Raw genomic sequence first — 17,529 nt, 5'->3', positions numbered from 1 at the left:
AGCCCTATTTCTGTGGAAGAGAGACGGGTTTGTATGTATGTGTACGTGTGTTCGTGTGTTAGTGACTACAGGAGTCTGTTTGGCGACAAACTGGTGCCAACCCGGCACATAATCGTGTCTGTGAAGAAGACGTGTTAAGGTGTGATTACTCTCCCACTCGTTTTAGGAATGCAGAAGGTGAAACCGCACACGCAGTGTTTCAAACTGCACAGTTTGATGCTTGAGTTACCTTTTTCCCAGAGTTTAATTTCAAACGAAGCCCAGAGAGTGTGTGCCTGCGCGCATGTGCATGTGTTGAACCATGAGGGCACCGTGCGTGCGAGATAGAGAAAGACAGAGAAAATGAGAGGGAGACAAAGAAAAGACTTGCCAGTGTAGTCAGGAGTTTGACACAAGTCTTTATTATCAAAGCCAATAATTCCAGTGACCCGGTGAGCCTGATGTTATGGCAACACTGAGATCAGATGCCCTGCCAGCAGTGCTAGCCCATCCTGGCTCGTCTCACCATCAAAGCATCGCCAGATCACAGACACATGTTTAAAGAAAAGTCATGAAATGTGAAACTGGGAACATGCTCAAAAGAATTCCCGGCACAACTTTGCTCTTTCGCCTTTCAAAAACCCTTGGAAGGTCTTTCTGGTTGCATCTGGTTCCTGTGGTGGCAGGATGGCCTACTGAACAACGCCTTGTAAGTGGAAGATCGCAAGTCTGATCCCTGGCACAGCGTCATTGAGCAAGGAAGTGACCTCAATAAGTGTAAGAAATGTCTGATTTCTGACTGTCATATGATCTTTTTCATGGAATTGTTGTATATTAACTTTGTCATTTAATGTCTCAATGAAATTAATGCAAATGACCCCAATGTAAACAAGCCATAGTGCTTTCTTGGGTTTAAAACCTATTAGTAGACCTTGTATCTGAACTGTACTGGCTTCTTGTGCTTTTCCTATGAGAACTGCTAATAAAGTATTCAATCAACCAATCAAAAACCAAGTCCCCCTCACCCTCTTACTTCAGAGGTTGCAGGTGAGTTAAATTGACTCTTACGAGTGAGAAAGAAACTAGAGATACTCCGATTGCGATTTTTGGGGCCGATACCGTTCAACGATCAACTGGAATCAGTATCTGCTGATACCGATATTCCTGATCACAGCGTCAAATCCATAAATTCTTCTATTTATTGTGTTAATGTAGCAGCATTTACATATTTAATGATTCTTTTTACAAACATTGACATTGTATATTAAGTATAAACATTAGGAGATTTCAAGCTGAGGTCCTTTAGTATCCAATTCAACTTGTAGGAGTTGAAGCTGAGGTTACATTCAGTCCCACAAATAAATATTGTGAGAATAGCTGATCTAGCTTGTAGATCGGCAAAGCCGACAAAGGCAAAGCCAATACCGATCAAAGCCGATAAGAGGCATTATCGGCCGATCGCGATCACTCACTGATCAATCGGCACATCTCTAAAAGAAACATCCCAATTAGCCTACATTGTGGCTACTATGGTGACTATCACAGTATACATAAAAAACATCCTCAGAGACATTCTGATGGGCTGAATCATCATTACTTTACAATGATAATCAGGCCTTTCTTGTCTCAGTGTTGTGCCAAGAATAGCAGGAGTGAAGTGAAGCATCCAAAACTGAAGTGACGTGAAACGGCATTTACCTCCTACGCTTGGAACCAATCCATTGTGTGTGTGTGTGTGTGTGTGTGTCCATGCAAATGTTTACCCTCACATGCGTGACCCACTTTTTAACTATTCAAGATCGGTGAATTAGAAACCATCTAGCGTCCAAAACAACACAGACGGAGCGCAGATGCACATACAAACAGACACACGTGCACACTCATGCTCACACACACACACACACACACACACACACACACACACACACGTGCACACTCGTGCTCACACACAGCCTTAAAGCATCTACATCTATTCAAGTAACTGTACACACACGCTGCACAAAGGCCTGCAGTGTGTCACAACACTACATTAATGAGTAACTGCACAACTTCATATCTATCGACAAATAGTATGCTTCCTTATCACAATAAGTAAGGTATGCCTCACTGTGGTCTGTTTATGCTAACAGTCTCAAAATGCATTACCTTTATCACTACTGCGATAAGCCTGCGATAATACTGTAATGGTCCTGACGTTAGCTAGATGTTGATGACACGCGCGCGCACACACACACACACACACACACACACACACACACACACACACACACACACACACACACACACACACACACACACACACACACACACACACACACACACACACACACACACACACACACACAGTAAATACAGAGCAGTCATGTGTTTCCGTTTTCAATGAAACCCAACCATCAGAGAGAGAGCAAGTGAGAGAGCAAACGAAAGAGAGGAATTTCTCTTAAGTTTGAAAGCTCTCTCTCTCTCTCTCTCTCTCTCTCTCAGAAGTTTAGAGTAAACCTCTGTTTGCACACTGCCCTGCTAAACTTCAGAAGTTTAGAGTCTAAACTTCTGTTTGTGCAGCCTCTCCTTCCCACTTTCATGCTCCATGTTTGGGACACACCCTGGCAGCTTCCTGGGCAAACTGCCTCCCCACACACACACGCAAGTACACGCACACGCGCGCGCACACACACACACACACACACACACACACACACACACACACACACACACACACACACACACACACACACACACACACACACACACACACACACACACACACACACACACACACACACACACACACACACACACACACACACACAACGAGAGAGAGAGAGAACAGGGCTTTAGTTACCTTCTGTCCAGATTATGTTCAACCTGATCCGTGTAAATGATCTCTAATTATGGTCCTAAGCCTGCAGGTTGGGACTGTTTCTTGTGTGTGTGTGTGTGTGTGTGTGTGTGTGTGTGTGTGTGTGTGTGTGTGTGTGTGTGTGTGTGTGTGTGTGTGTGTGTGTGTGTGTGTGTGCATGCGTGTTGTGTGTGTGTGCATGCTGAACTGTGTCTATTTGCACCTGTGTGAATGTAAGGATTTAAGGTATTAGGTGTGTGAGCCAGAGTAGAGTGAGTGAATGGGATTGTGGCTGCTCAAACTAGCCTCTATGTCTGGCCTTCATTTCACTTTGAAGAGACAGAGAGCTGGGTGCATGCATACCTCACCGTGCACACAGCTCACCAGCAGGACCATAAGGTCCACAGCGAGCGCTGTAGTGCATGTACAGGATACATACAGTATGAGAACCATCTGCTATTTTCCTGAAAAGGATGGACTGACTAGGGATGGGACGATATGAAGATTTCACATCACGATTATTGTGACCAAAGAAATCGCGATTTACGATATTATCACGATAATCAAACATTATCCTGGGGCGAAACATTTGCCCAAAAATAGTAGATCGGCTATTTTTTGGCAAAGAGATTTGGTATTTGTACTGAAAAAAAGACTGTATCAAGTACGTATAATATAAGTACCGTTTACCAATAGAGCGTTGAAATGTTACCGGATATGCAACTCGGCAAATAAAAGGTGAATTGATCCCTTTGCATGACGGAGGACGATTTCACAATAAATGTAATCTCCCATGATACAATTATCGTGAGTGTTTTTATCACGATAAACGATAATATCGCTTATCGTCCCATCCCTAGGACTGAACAGGTGAATGTAGCTTAAAGCAGCTCTACTGTCTGCATGCAACGTTGGTCTGAGTTGGTTTATGTCCACCGAAAACTATTGTAATGGCCGATATTTTCAGCATTAAAAATCATAATACTTTTGACCGGATACCTCCATATCAATAATGTTGCAATCTTCTGGATGATCATTATTGTTTTCAGAAGAGATGTACACACACGAAAAGCTATATCACATAAAATGACACAAATCTCAGATGATATCGAGTAGTCTCATTATTATTACATTAAAGATATACTGCCGTTCCCAACCCTAAACAAAAAAAAGCCATAAAAAGGTCAGGTCAAATTATTTGTATATGAACACTGCTAGAAAGAAGTTTTATCTTTTGATACGTTATAGAGAGTTATAGAAACCAATGCATCTCAAATTTGTCCAAATGTTTTTGCCAGTTTCTCCCTATATACAGTATGTCTTTCTCATACATCCTTTCAAAGCATATTGCTGAGTAAAAGAAAGGAAGGGAAACAAGAATTGACACACAGTCAATATAAAATCTGGTGGATTGGTGTGTTGAAGTTAGTGTAAAAAAAGTTTGAAAAAAAAAAATTAGAAAAAAAAAAAAGTTTAGGTCCAAAAATGTGTTAAAAAATCGACCTGATGGTGGCGCTATATGGGACAGATCCATGTCGATGAGATAAGTGTAGACATACTGTGTAGCGATTTGTGTGATTTTAGGGCAAAAACTGTAGGAGCAGTATTAAAAAATGTGTTTTAAAAAATTTGGCGGGGGTCCCTGGAGCTGCGGGGGTCCCTGGAAGGGTGGAGGTTGTGGATTGGCAGACAAGGATTGTGTGTGGAAAATTTCACATGGATAGGGGCAAAAAAGTGTGATGTGACGTGACAGACAGACTGACGGACAGACAGACAGGCGGTGGAGGTTTTCATAGTAACTGCGACCTGACGGTCGCAATTATAATCATTAGTATTGTTTATTTTAATTACTATTATTAACACAATTAGTGCCTCTTAATCTGAAGGTTGCTTGGTGCCTCGGTGCCACGCAGTTTCCTCCATAGGCCGCCGCTATTATTTTGAAGGGCTGGAAGGGGGTTGTTTTTGTTTTTTTGGATTATCACTTGACGGCAACGATTACGTCATCTAGTCACATGACAGTGTGGGACAAGAAGAGGAAAGATGGCTGCGCCCTGCCTTGTGCATTGTTTACATTTAGATCTGCTGCAAAATGTCTCAAAATGGCTATTTTGTTTAAATGACGTTTCTTTATGGGCCTCTCCATTGACTTAACATTGAGGAGCTTCACTTCGCGTGCACGCCCAACGTGCGTTGTAAACAAATCGCCGACATTACCGATGCGAGCGGGACCGGAGCGACATTAAGTAAGTAATAATATCTTTACTGTATATACAGTAAGATTCACAGTCCTCACCGTCAACGGCGCCATGGTATTAACCCTTTCAATGACGGTGAGCGCCGTCTACAGCAGCAGAACAGTTAAGGAACTCTAGAAATCTCAGTTGGAACTGTTACCCCAGTGACCCGATGCTGGATAAGCGGTTGAAGATGGATGGATGGATGGATGGATTATTTTAGAGTAAGCTACTTTATTTACCATTATTGTGTACTCCGCCACATGGGGAGCAATCTTCAATTCAATCTTCAATTCAAAGAAGCTTTATTGGCATGAGAACACAAACGTTTACACAGTGGTGGAAAAAGTACCTACATTTTTATAATTAAGTAAAAGTATCAATTCTGCAATGTAGAATCACTCTGTTACAAGTAAAAGTCCAGAATTAAAAATGTACTTGAGTAAAAGTACAAAGGTATTGGTATCCAAATGTACTTAAAGTACCAAAAGTAAAAGTACAAAATGTTTGAAAATAGCAGATCTACAAGCTCACAACGCGTCGCACCGCAATGCGTTGTGAGCTTGTAGATCGGCTATTTTCAAATAGCCTTGGTATAACATAGGGCTAAAGTGGTTTATGTATGTTTTAAACTTTAGTTAAAGTTAGATAAAGTACTATGTTCTATCCGTCTGTCTTTCAATGTTATATGAGATACTTAAAGTGTGGTTCCTGTGGAAATAAGCCTCGGCTTTCTAGGATCTCCTTTTAGTTGACCTTGATGTCACTGATAACATGACCCCACAGTCAATCTTCTTATTTCCAACTAAGGTATAATTAATGACATAGTTCAATGTTGAAAATGAGTGGTATCCCCTTTAAGGTCTGCTTACTCCGTTTCACCTGTCGTAGCGCCCTGCCACTTCTAGCCAGAGTTAATGACTCATGGTACACTTCAACCCCTCCACTTCATCTGCCACACACTTTATGGAGCACCTGAAGAGCTCTTCACCCTGGAGTGGTCAGCAAACAGCCATGAGAAGCCGATCTCTTTACGGCCTCATCAGTGGCTCATGGCTTCATATATTTTCAAACATAAAAAGAAAATAGTGTAAACAGAAGATCTAAAAGCTCAAAATCCCCCCTTTTTAAGAAAGGTTACCAGTAAGACGCCTAAGGGCGAAGGGCGAGGTCACGCAGGCATAAAAGGGATTCTATTGTATGAGCATTCCCAGATATAGGCTCAATATTGATAAATAAAAGGGATTCTATTAGAGTGGTTGGCTGGTTGCCCTAACAGGGCATCATCTGGGAATCAGATGTAAAGGTCAGCTCCATATATGGAGATCTATAGGTGATGATCCAGTCGTCTCTATGTATGGATATCCAGGGTTTGATCTTTGATGAGGTGATGGCCCTGCACAACAATGTGATGTCACAATGTCAATAATGTGATGTTACAACAGGTCAGCAGCAATAGACATTGATGCGTTACTCACGGATACAGACAAGATGTGCCGGTTTTCATAGTCAACTGCGACCTACGGTTGCAATTAAAAATGTATGTTATTTGTCATATCTGCCCTGTGCAACTTTAGTTTATTAAGTCTAAAAGCCAAACAGATGTGTAATTTCTATTCATAATGTTCCAACGTTCGACAACAGAAAAACAATGAAATTGTTCAATCGCAATTATTTGAGCTACAATTAATCGTCGGGTAAAATGTGGTGATGGTGGCCCTACAGCCCGCTATGTCTCCACCGCCCTGCAGTCCCCTGACCCGGAATAACAAATGATACAAATGTCACTTTCACTGTGTGGTCTCCAGGGCTAATGGAGCTCCTCCAGACGGGAGGGTTTTCTTGAATGAGTCACATGTCAAAATCACAGGAACGCACACTAAATCAACATAAATTCTTATGCTTGCTGACACGCTGTGGTTCTCAGTATCAAACCCCTATGTGCACTGCACTGCCACTGAGAAAGCCTAAGTGTTCATTTAACTCCTTTCATACTTAACCCATCTGCCGCCGTTGACGGTGAGGATTGTCATTGAAAGGGTTAATACCATGGCGCCGTTGACGGTGAGGACTGTGAATCTTACTGTATATACAGTAAAGATATTATTACTTACTTAATGTCGCTCCGGTCCCGCTCGCATCGGTAATGTCGGCGATTTGTTTACAACGCACGTTGGGCGTGCACGCGAAGTGAAGCTCCTCAATGTTAAGTCAATGGCGAGGCCCATAAAGAAACTTCATTTAAACAAAATAGCCATTTTGAGACATTTTGCAGCAGATCTAAATGTAAACAAGGCAAAAGGCAGGGCGCAGCCATCTTCATCTTCTTGTCGCACACTGTCATGTGACTAGATGACGTAATCGTTGCCGTCAAGTGATAATCCAAAAAAACAAAAACAACCCCCTTCCGGCCCTTCAAAATAATAGCGGCGGCCGACGGAGGAAACGACGTGGCGCCGAGGCACCAAGCAACCTTCAGATTAAGAGGCAGTAGATGTGTTAAGAGTATCAAAAATGGCCCGGCAAGAATTTAACCATATTTTCCACACTCGGTGTGAAATGAACACCCAGGACTTTGCAGTGTGTGACTAAACAGGCTGAAGCGAACCATAGAAGAATGATTCTTAACACTTTGTAAACCTGTTCAGGTCATATGATGAGGTCTATGTATGACGGGTACCATTGAGACTACAGGACGCAGATAGGATCAAGGCTAGCGGTGGCGCAACAAAACAGCTGCTATGGCTCCGTCGTCCACTTTCTTTATCTCTCTAACCTCCCTCTTTGGCTCGGCTCCCTCCTCCCCTCTCCCTTCTCACAATGCACCCTGAGTCAGCTTTCATCCATCAGATCTCACACAGCACAAAAGGAGCTACCCCCCAGACACACGTATTCACGCGCGCATACACACACACACGCGCACACACACAGCCCCACAAGACTTAATACCCAACACACACACACACACACACCCTCTGCCAGCCCTCAACCCCTCTCTAAAAGCTTCTAATTCATCCATGTCAGCCTATCAACATACAGCAAACAGAGCGCATGCTAGAGGTGCAGGACATTGGATATACATACTAACAGGTAACAGTGAATTCTCTCAATTGTTGCTGCATTTATACTTCCCAATCGATTTTTCAGATAACTCACGCCAACGTTCCGATTCCAAGTTTTGAGTTTCACATTCTATCCAGTTGCTGGGCGTGTTGCTCTATAAATCTTGATCCCACCCAAAAAATGTGAATTAACCACAAACACATTTGAGGACAGAGACGAAAATGCAGTGGTGGTGACAGACAGATATAAATATGCATGGGCAATGAAAGTATAGAAATGTAGGAGAGAGGGGGGAAAAGACGGTGTGATAGAAAAGAGAGGAGATGGAGAGATGGAATCGAGCCTCCCCCCTCCGCCCTCCCTTTTCTCTGACACTTGTTCTGAGCGCTGAACTTACTGCTCCGAGAGTCACTCTTCGACATGACATCATTGAGTGCAGGACAATAGATCAGCTTGTGAACTGTGCAATCCTCTGCCTCACCCCTCCCTGCTTTCCTCCGTCAATTTCTCTTTCTTCCTTCCCTCTCTCTCTCATTCTTTGTGTCCCACTTGTTCAATTATTCACATTACCATGTTCTCAGCAATTATGTCTGTTTTTCTGGACTTTTGTACATTTGACATTGTTCTGCCTCAAAGAAGCTTGGACTTCTATTTCCACGGCTGGCCATTCTCTTTGTCTGTTTTCATATTGCCGACTTGCCTCACAACTCCGACTGCTGTGACACACAGCAAAAAGTACAATTATGTTTAGGGAAACCATATAATAATTCCACTCAAGTGCTTTGCCAAGTCCGATGTGTGCCATGCCTATAAGCTCCACAGGACATTCCTATGGGCCCAATCCAAGCCTCAACAAGCCTATACTTAACTATATGAAAATATACACCCACTGGCCAGTATATATGCCTAACAGACCACCGGGGCACATGGGAGATGCATTGTGTGCAAGTCTCTCTCCCCCCCCCCAGCCCCCCCCCCCCCCCCCCCACCACCCCCACCACCACCCACTTTTTTTATGCCCGATATATACTTCAGCGTGTTGTGAGCTTGTAGATCGACTATTTCCGATGTGCGTGCGTCGTGACACCCACGCACAAGTACTGTATAACTCAGGCTTTAGTTTTACACTTGGACATGCGTGTTATTCTTCAGCCAAACACAACAGTCTCCTGGAACGGTTAAAGAGGATGGCCACAATTATCACTTGTATATTATGACTCAGTAAATGTACACATAAAACTCTTATAATAGTGCTACAGAATGTCTGTTAAACCGTAATGATACATGGACATAAAGCACAGTGGAAAACGTTTCCACATTGTAAGACATCCTTTTTCACATAGTGTAACCTATGCTATGCATTTCTAAATGCAGACTGTTTGCTTGCTTTTGCATGTGTTTGGTTGAATGATTGAAGTCTTCCTGTAGGACATACTATTGCATTTAAATCAGCAATCAGAGGACTTCGAAGAAGCAAGGAGTCGAGTATAGTTCTGTTCCAGAGTGTAATGGGTTTAACCAAACTGACAAGATCTGACCACACACACTTCTCAGTCTACCGAGCCATCCATCAAACATGTTTTTGTAAAATCGGTGTGTTTTCTTGTTTATGTGGAAGTGGGTCGGCCAGTTGGCGACCCACTGAACGACCACTGAGAAGAATATTATTTCAGGAACCATCATTCAGCCTGGAGGCCGTCTTTGTCGACAAGAATTATGGAAGGGCTGCACCGATACTAGTGTGTGTGTGAGAGTGTGTGTGTGTGTGTGTGTGTGTGTGTGTGTGTGTGTGTGTGTGTGTGTGTGTCATAAGTAGAGGTGTTCTTTGCCATCTCATTGTCTGCTCCTTGATAGCTCATGGCAATAGTTTCAGCTGTGATTAAAAAGATAAGGGATCAAGAAGAAAACGTGGCAGAGGGAGGACACGAGCGATTATGAGAGAGATGGAGAGGGGTGGGGGGGACTAATATAATGAAAGTGGGAAGAAAAGAGAAGAGGAAAGGTCATGTGTCGTCAAACGCCACCCCCTCCTCGACTACTGTCCCGTCTTTCCATCACCCACTCTCTTTCCGTCTCATCTTGAAGCCTCCCTTTGTCGTTATTCTGCCCTCCTGAAAGACATCGCTCTCTCTATCTCAAATTGATCTTCCACGTTACCCTCAGCCGCTCTCCACTGACCAGACCTTTCCTCTCGAAACCTCCTGTGAGTTACCGCTAGGTGACAGAATATCCTTCTCTCTGCCACGCGGAGAGCTTTTGTCCCCTCACAAGCCGAGCACTGCCTGAGCAGCTATCTATCCTGTCTGACTGGATGGTTTAGTTCCAGCTTCAGAGGCAGAGCCACACGGCCCCGATGTCCACTTTGAGGTCAACCCCGACCGTCTGATAGAGACGCAGGCATGATCCCTGCTGACGCTAAGGACCTTAAAATGTCACGCAGGATTTCACACTCAAGGCCCCAATGACTGGGAAGGAACAGAGGAGAGAGAGAGAGAGAGAACCACAGGCAAAGCATTTTGCCAAACCCATTGAATACTCCCATGACTGCATCAAACGTTATTAAAACATCTGTTTTTATAACATTCTTAGAGGAGGAGGAGGAGGAGGAGCAGGTAAAGGTCAGTGGAACGAGGAGAAAAGAGAGCGAGAGAAGAGAAAGAAGAATAAGTATTCCGTCATGTAATGCGTTGGCTAGGAACAAGCAGCACATGCTGCAACAATCACACTACCGTATTTAAAGCTCCTGAACGCAGGTCATGGCTGGTGAAAAGACCGGGGTTGAGAGACCTGATACGCTCTTTAACAGGACTGCTGTGGGTTTCACTGGCCCAAAGACAAAAGTCGAATTAATTCCATTCGCACGGAAATCCAACAAACGCCAAATGCCACTCACATACACAAGGCACAGTGTGTTTTCTTTTATTTATGATAAGATGACCCTTGACCCTTTGACAGTCTCATTCATTCACACACACATACAGCTGTTATCTCCCTTTAATATTTATAAGATGTCAACCACAAAAGATAGATAGACCTTTATTGATCCCGACTTCCCGAGGGAAATTCAGTTCTCATAGAAGCACCACAGTAAAGACAAAACACAGAGGTCAGAATAAAGAGATGCAGAATAAGTAGTACAGTAACACTAATTACAAATTAGGCAAAACAATAAAAAACCTGACCTGGTCATTAGCAGCACCTGGACTGGCCTTTGCATAATGTATGAACCCATATAAAGAGACTTAAGTAGCATGCACATATCCTAATAAACATGTTAGTAGACTCCTTTTTCTCCCCAATTAATAAGTGTTATGCCAAATATTTCCTCCCCACACACATTTATACGTGTTATCACTGCTGTTGTATCCTACTGACTTGCCAGTGAGGAGCCCATTTTGTTCGTATATAGATACTCAACAAAGCCAACTGCACCACATGGACTCGAACCCCCAGTCTCCGTGGTGGTGGACAGCTACTTTACCAGTGCGCCACCCAAGCGCCCATATAAATAGACTGGCCTGGCCCTCTGCACCTGGACTGAGTTAGCATATGGCATGAACCACTATAACTAGTTAGGCAGAAATGGGCCTATATTAATGGTCCTGTGATCCAAGGAATCCAAGGAAAAGAAATGTTATAGGCCAAAATGTAAAGCAGACTGGTATAGCGCCACCATGAAGACGATTTGAAAATGTTTCCCTTTCCATACTGTTGCTGCCTGCACTAGCCCACCAGACTCACACAGTTAGTCACTCACTAACACACATGGACAGTGGCAAAAACATAATCACCACCTCCGCCTGGGAGAGAAACAGAGATAAATATACTAATATCTAGGCATTAGTACTGTATATCATGCACAATATATCACCAGTCAAATGGGTATACTATAAAGTAGATATGTTCAGAGTATAAACAGTAATATGGAATGGGTCAATATGTACATAATGCCTCTGTAATCCTATGGATTTTTTCATTGTGTTCCTAACCTTGTGTGTGATCAGCTGGGAATGTGCAGCATAGTTAAGGGTTGGAGACGTTGGCTGTTTGGCCTCTGTGGGAAACCCTCCATCCGTAAACTAACACCCCCTATTTTCAGACACACACACACACACACACACAATCTCAGTCCCTTTGGGACACCCCCACGACCCCTGCTGCACACACCCCGGCCCTCCCTCTGAGTGTGACACACTAGCCTCATTCTCCGACCTGATTGGATTTCAGCTTACCAAAAGAAAACACACACACGCGCACACACACACACACACACACACACACACACACACCAAGACCTGAAATAGTTCTGCAGCCCCTTCTCCGTCACTGTCACTCTATAACCCCGCACACCAACACACACACTGTTTTGCTCAGAGTGCTTTTTGAGCGGTGGTCACAACGCTCCTATACGTGGCCGTGTGTGTGGGTCTGTCTGTCTGTCTGTCTGTCTGTCTGTCTGTCTCCGTGTCCGTAGCCTGCAGTAACCTTTTCTGACCACACATGTTAAGAGAGGGGCGCTGTTGCACACACACACACACACACACACACACACACACACACACACACACACACACACACACACACACACACACACACACACACACACACACACACACACACACACACACACACACACACACACACACACACACACACACACACACACACACACACACACACACACACACACAACCGCTCAGTTCACACAAGTGTGATTTTTCCTTTCTCTGGCATATTGAAGTAGTTGCCCATTACACAGATAGCGCAACCCCCTGCACGCGCACACACACACACGCGCACACACACACAGCCCTGAAGGGCCTGGACACAGAAGCATGTGGGTGTGCGGGCAAGCTATTGATCTGCATTGTCTGTGAGAGTAGAAGACTTCCCCCATAAACCCGGTCGGTAGGTCTTAAAGCTTATGGCTCTTTTCAACTCTATGAAGTGTAAAACCCAGAACCTTCCATAATACCAGTGATGTTCCAGAACCTTATCAAGTTCTGTGATGTAGTTGTTTCACATTTCAACGTACGTCATAAAAAACAAACTCATTAAAGATTGCAAAAGGTTCGGATCTGCTATTTTATTTTTGCAATTACATTTGTTTTAATATATATTTTTTTAAAGTAAGTTCTCAAACTTCTGGGTTCCCAGAACTCAGGATTAATACTACTGTACCTCCTGAGCAAGAAACAAATCCAGAACCTATGAAATACGTTTCACGACAAGGCACGGTTCACGGTCTTGTAGTGGAAAAGACTAAAGAGCTGTGTGTGTGTGTGTGGGGGGGGGGGGGGGGGGTCCTCCCTGCTAGATTTTCCACTCTAGCTGGGTGGGTGGAAGAGTGGAAGGGTCCATTGTCTCCAGCACCTTCAAACCAAAGACTTCACTCAAACAGTAATTATCCCCCCCCCAGTCACCTACCACCCCACCCCCCCCCCCCCCCCCCCCCCCAAGCAACATCCCCCGGCCTTCAGGGCTCTAATTTGGGTCACAGGCTGCGGAGTGGCATCTCAGCACTCCCCAAACAGCAGTCAGTCAACGTGACACTCGGCCTAGAGCAGACTGACACATGCGTTAACTAATGGCTTTCTGAGAAATGAGGAGGATTTAGTCCATTAGTGATGCCGATGGAATACAACAAAAAAATCTAAAAATAGAAAATGAATACCTCTTTCTTTTTGTTACTTCCTATAAATCTAGCAAAATCATAAATATATTTGGTATGCTCTACTCTCATAAATCATATTGCATTTAAATAAACACAGCAGTTATAAAAACGTTATGAAAAATATATATCTGTGGGTGAAACCTAATCCAGAGTCCTCAGCGAGAAAGCAAAACTAAATTCTGGTCAGTTGCAAGGGGCGAGAAAACGAGCAGAAAACAGTTCATACAACAGGAGAGGATCTACAAAGGCAGTTCACACAACTCTGACAGCAGCAGGAACAAGATCACAATGCTGCACAAAGGCACCCAAAATACACAACTGACAACTGGGGAGGGAGGGAGGGGGGGGGGGCGGGCAAGACAAACACACTACGTACTGTAAAACCATCAGAGGCCAGGGGGGACCTTGTCATTACCTGAGAGAGGGTGATTATAAGTCACTTTCTCAAGTTTTGACCGCAACAGGTAAACGTGTTCCACTACAAGAGCCACTGTGTGTCTAACTACATCATATCCTCATAAATAAAATCAAACAAAGTCCATTCCAAAACGGGATACTCAGCAAACAGCCTCCTCCTCCTCCTCCAGTCCTTTCACCACAAAATCTTTGAAACAATCATTACGAGGAAAAGTGGTGTTAAAAGCCCTTTGGTGAGGTTTGCAGACTTACAGTACTGCACCTTAAGCAACCTTTGGCAAAACCCCTTGGAACCGCCATCACCTGATATCACCACATTCATAAAAAAACACCTTTCCTGTGTGAAACCCTAGATGAGAAGTGTCTGTTTGAATACTTATTTAACGGGAGTTGAGTATCAAAAAAAAGCTGTGTTAGACTGTGTAGACGTTCCTGCTTACCAGTAGGCATTGCGGCTTGGCTCTCCTTCAACGAGAAATTAAAACCGAGGGAGGTCAGACGCTGAACAATCACACGCAGGGTTTTGGTAGGAAAGCAGCAAGTCCTGAGGAGGTCACATTATCCAGAGAGTATAGTCCCAGGACTGCAGTGGGGATGCAGACCTCCCTCGGCAGACAAGACTCCCCCTGTGTTCCTCTCAGCCAGTCCTCATTCTGATTTCCTACTACTGGGAGTAAGCGTGCCATCCGCCGTACTCCAAAACACAAACACGGCGCGTGCACGTTCCACTCGCTGGTGCAGTTGTGGAAAAGTGACCCCTTGCTTTCTTTCTTTCTTTCTTTCCTTGTCTCGCTCTCTGCAGTTTGCTGAAAACTCTGTTCCAACTGAGTTCTGGCTGTTGCGCTGTGTTACTTTCAGAATGCCTCAACAGCCCTCTCCCTCTCTCTCTCTCTCTCCTGTGGTAACTCATCCACTCTGTGCCTTGTGTGTCTCAAAATGTGCATGTGTGTAGGTCTGAGTATGTGTGTGTGCGTGCATGTGTGTATGTGTGTGTCACAGTGAATGGCCTATGCTCCCTCCCTGCTGGGCATTCCCCTCCCTCTGGCTCCTCCCTCCTCCCTCCTGCAGCAAATTAGAAGGAGCTGAAGACTTCCACAGTAAAGAGCCTCCTCTCTCTCTCTCTCTACCTCCTGCTTGCTCTCTATGAGAAAGAAACTTCTTAGGTTGTCTCACTAGTGGAGTAAAAAATTATCGATTCAGCTGCTAATGAATGCATTGCATCGAAATAAAATTCTATTCAATTCAGAAATGTGACAATCGAAGCCTAAATATAATTATATATAACATAATTACAATACTGTACATAGTATATCTGACTACCTGTATTGACTGATGAAAAAATTGTCATGGTGTGCATTATATAGAAAAGTGTGATGCATGGCAATGCATCTAATAATCAAATCGTGAGGGTACTGCCAATGCACACACGCAAGCTAACAAGCATCAGATACTTTATATTGCGACCATATGAAAACCTGCAACTCCTGTGCATGTGTACGTGAGTCACGCCTCATGTCACTCATGTCAAGCTCCATATATGGCCAAGACAGAACTAATTTGCACTGACCTGTTCTGAAATCACAATTATGACTTGACCATTGTGTCAGTCTCATGATAACCCGTGTGTGTGGTTGCCACTTGCAAAATGAATTCCGTCCTTGTCCCTTTTATGCCCATATACTGTATGGAGATCTCTGATCATCAAAATATCTGGGAATGCCCATATATGGACATATTGTCAGTCTCATGTGGTCTATGACGTCAAACATTTATGATGTCAGATGTCAGTCATCTCCATATTTGGGAAAATATGGCCACATTTTGTCCTACTGAGACAACCAACCAGGTCTGGGCCTTTTTTTGGTCAAAGTTTATCCCATGCCAAAGCGCCAGTTCTCGCCCAGTCTGCTGTCACCCAGGCGGATGCGTGCACGCGCCCATGTGCATGTGCCCAATCTGCCCATGTGTGCGACCTCGCAGGGCTTGGTCGCTTCTCACCCTTAGGGCGTCTTACTGGTGTAAGACGTGGATGTGAGTGCGTGTGCGTGCGCGAGCATGTGAGTGCCCATGCGTGCGTGCATGTTTCTGCATACTCATTGACAGCGCAGCAGGCAGCTGAAGTGCCACTGGTCCAGAGATCACACACATACATGCAGTTTACAAGAAGGGGGATATGAATGATCAGTAGCTGTGGGCCTATTGTAGTAGCACAAACAAAAAGGGGCCCGCCTCCCCAAGACGCTCATGACCCATTGTGAGCACAGCCCGACCAATGCCAGTTTTCTGGGTCCGAAGCCGATGCTTATTTTGGAGAATCCTAGACCACTGATTACTGATGCTTTGACCAACACACATTGGTTATTATTATTATTATAATTTTTTTGTGCAATTCTACTTTTATTTTTAACAGAAAATAATTCAAAATGTAGAATAATTTAGATTTTTTTTAAAAATGTTTGAGAACTACTGATTTTAGAAGGCATTTGTAGAATCGGCCTCAGGTCTTAATGTGTTGAAATATCGCACGTTTTCATCACTTGGTCTCTGTAGTAAAGCCTTTCTCCTCAGAACGTGAGCCATCGCTACCCGGTGCGGTCTCTGTGACTCCGAGAGGACACACACCAGGAGGACCACACGCTCCATACAATAGGCCCGCAGACTCACACATTGAAACCGACGTGTCGACTATTTGTTGCCCATCTTTGGAAGACACAGACCAGTCTCAGCAGCATGGGGTCTCCCTAGTCCCGCCCTCACCTTCTGTCTGACCAATACAATGGCCAAGACCCCCCCCCCCGGACTAACTTTTACATATAAGTGTGCGTGCACGCACACACACAACCACACACACACCAGATCCCAAGAAGCATGACCTCTCTCTGAGGACTGAGGCTCCGCTGACCCACAAAGTCCTGGGTGCTCCTCTCCAACCCCGACAAACATCCCCCCAGCCCTTTTAACAGACTCCCACATCCCCATAACGAGCACCTCTGACCAGGCAAACAAACAAACACACAGACCTCATCTGAGCTCCACGGTTCAGCCAAGCGCGGCCTCTTTGATGACAGAGACCTGCGGCTGGCCGCGCTCCGTCCTATCTGATGCCCCCCTTCACCCGCGCAGAAACAAAAACAACCATACTGCATTCTTCTGCTTTACTCTGTGATTCATGGCCGTTGGGCAGAAACGCTGTGTCTCCATATTTCATCTTTTCTTGTCGTTTCATAAATGAATGCCCTTTTTTATCTGTGTTCCAATAGTTATCATTGCTAGGAAATGCTAGCGTGTTGGTTCAGTAAACCGAAAACGTGCCAATTTGA

At 44.4% G+C, this 17,529-nt stretch overlaps 1 protein-coding gene across 1 annotated transcript in view; it reads right to left on the bottom strand.

The window, feature by feature from the left end:
- The window catches only part of LOC308300719 (pleckstrin homology domain-containing family G member 1), a 63,445-nt gene that overhangs the window by 39,192 nt on the left and 6,724 nt on the right, over positions 1-17,529 (bottom strand). The window lies entirely within an intron of this gene.

Source organism: Nannobrachium achirus, assembly GCF_963921795.1.
Source record: "Nannobrachium achirus genome assembly, chromosome: 16".
NCBI classification, from domain to species: Eukaryota; Metazoa; Chordata; class Actinopteri; order Myctophiformes; family Myctophidae; genus Nannobrachium; species Nannobrachium achirus.
The sequence above is the reverse complement of the archived record's forward strand: the minus strand, read 5'-3'. Positions and strand labels throughout refer to the sequence as shown.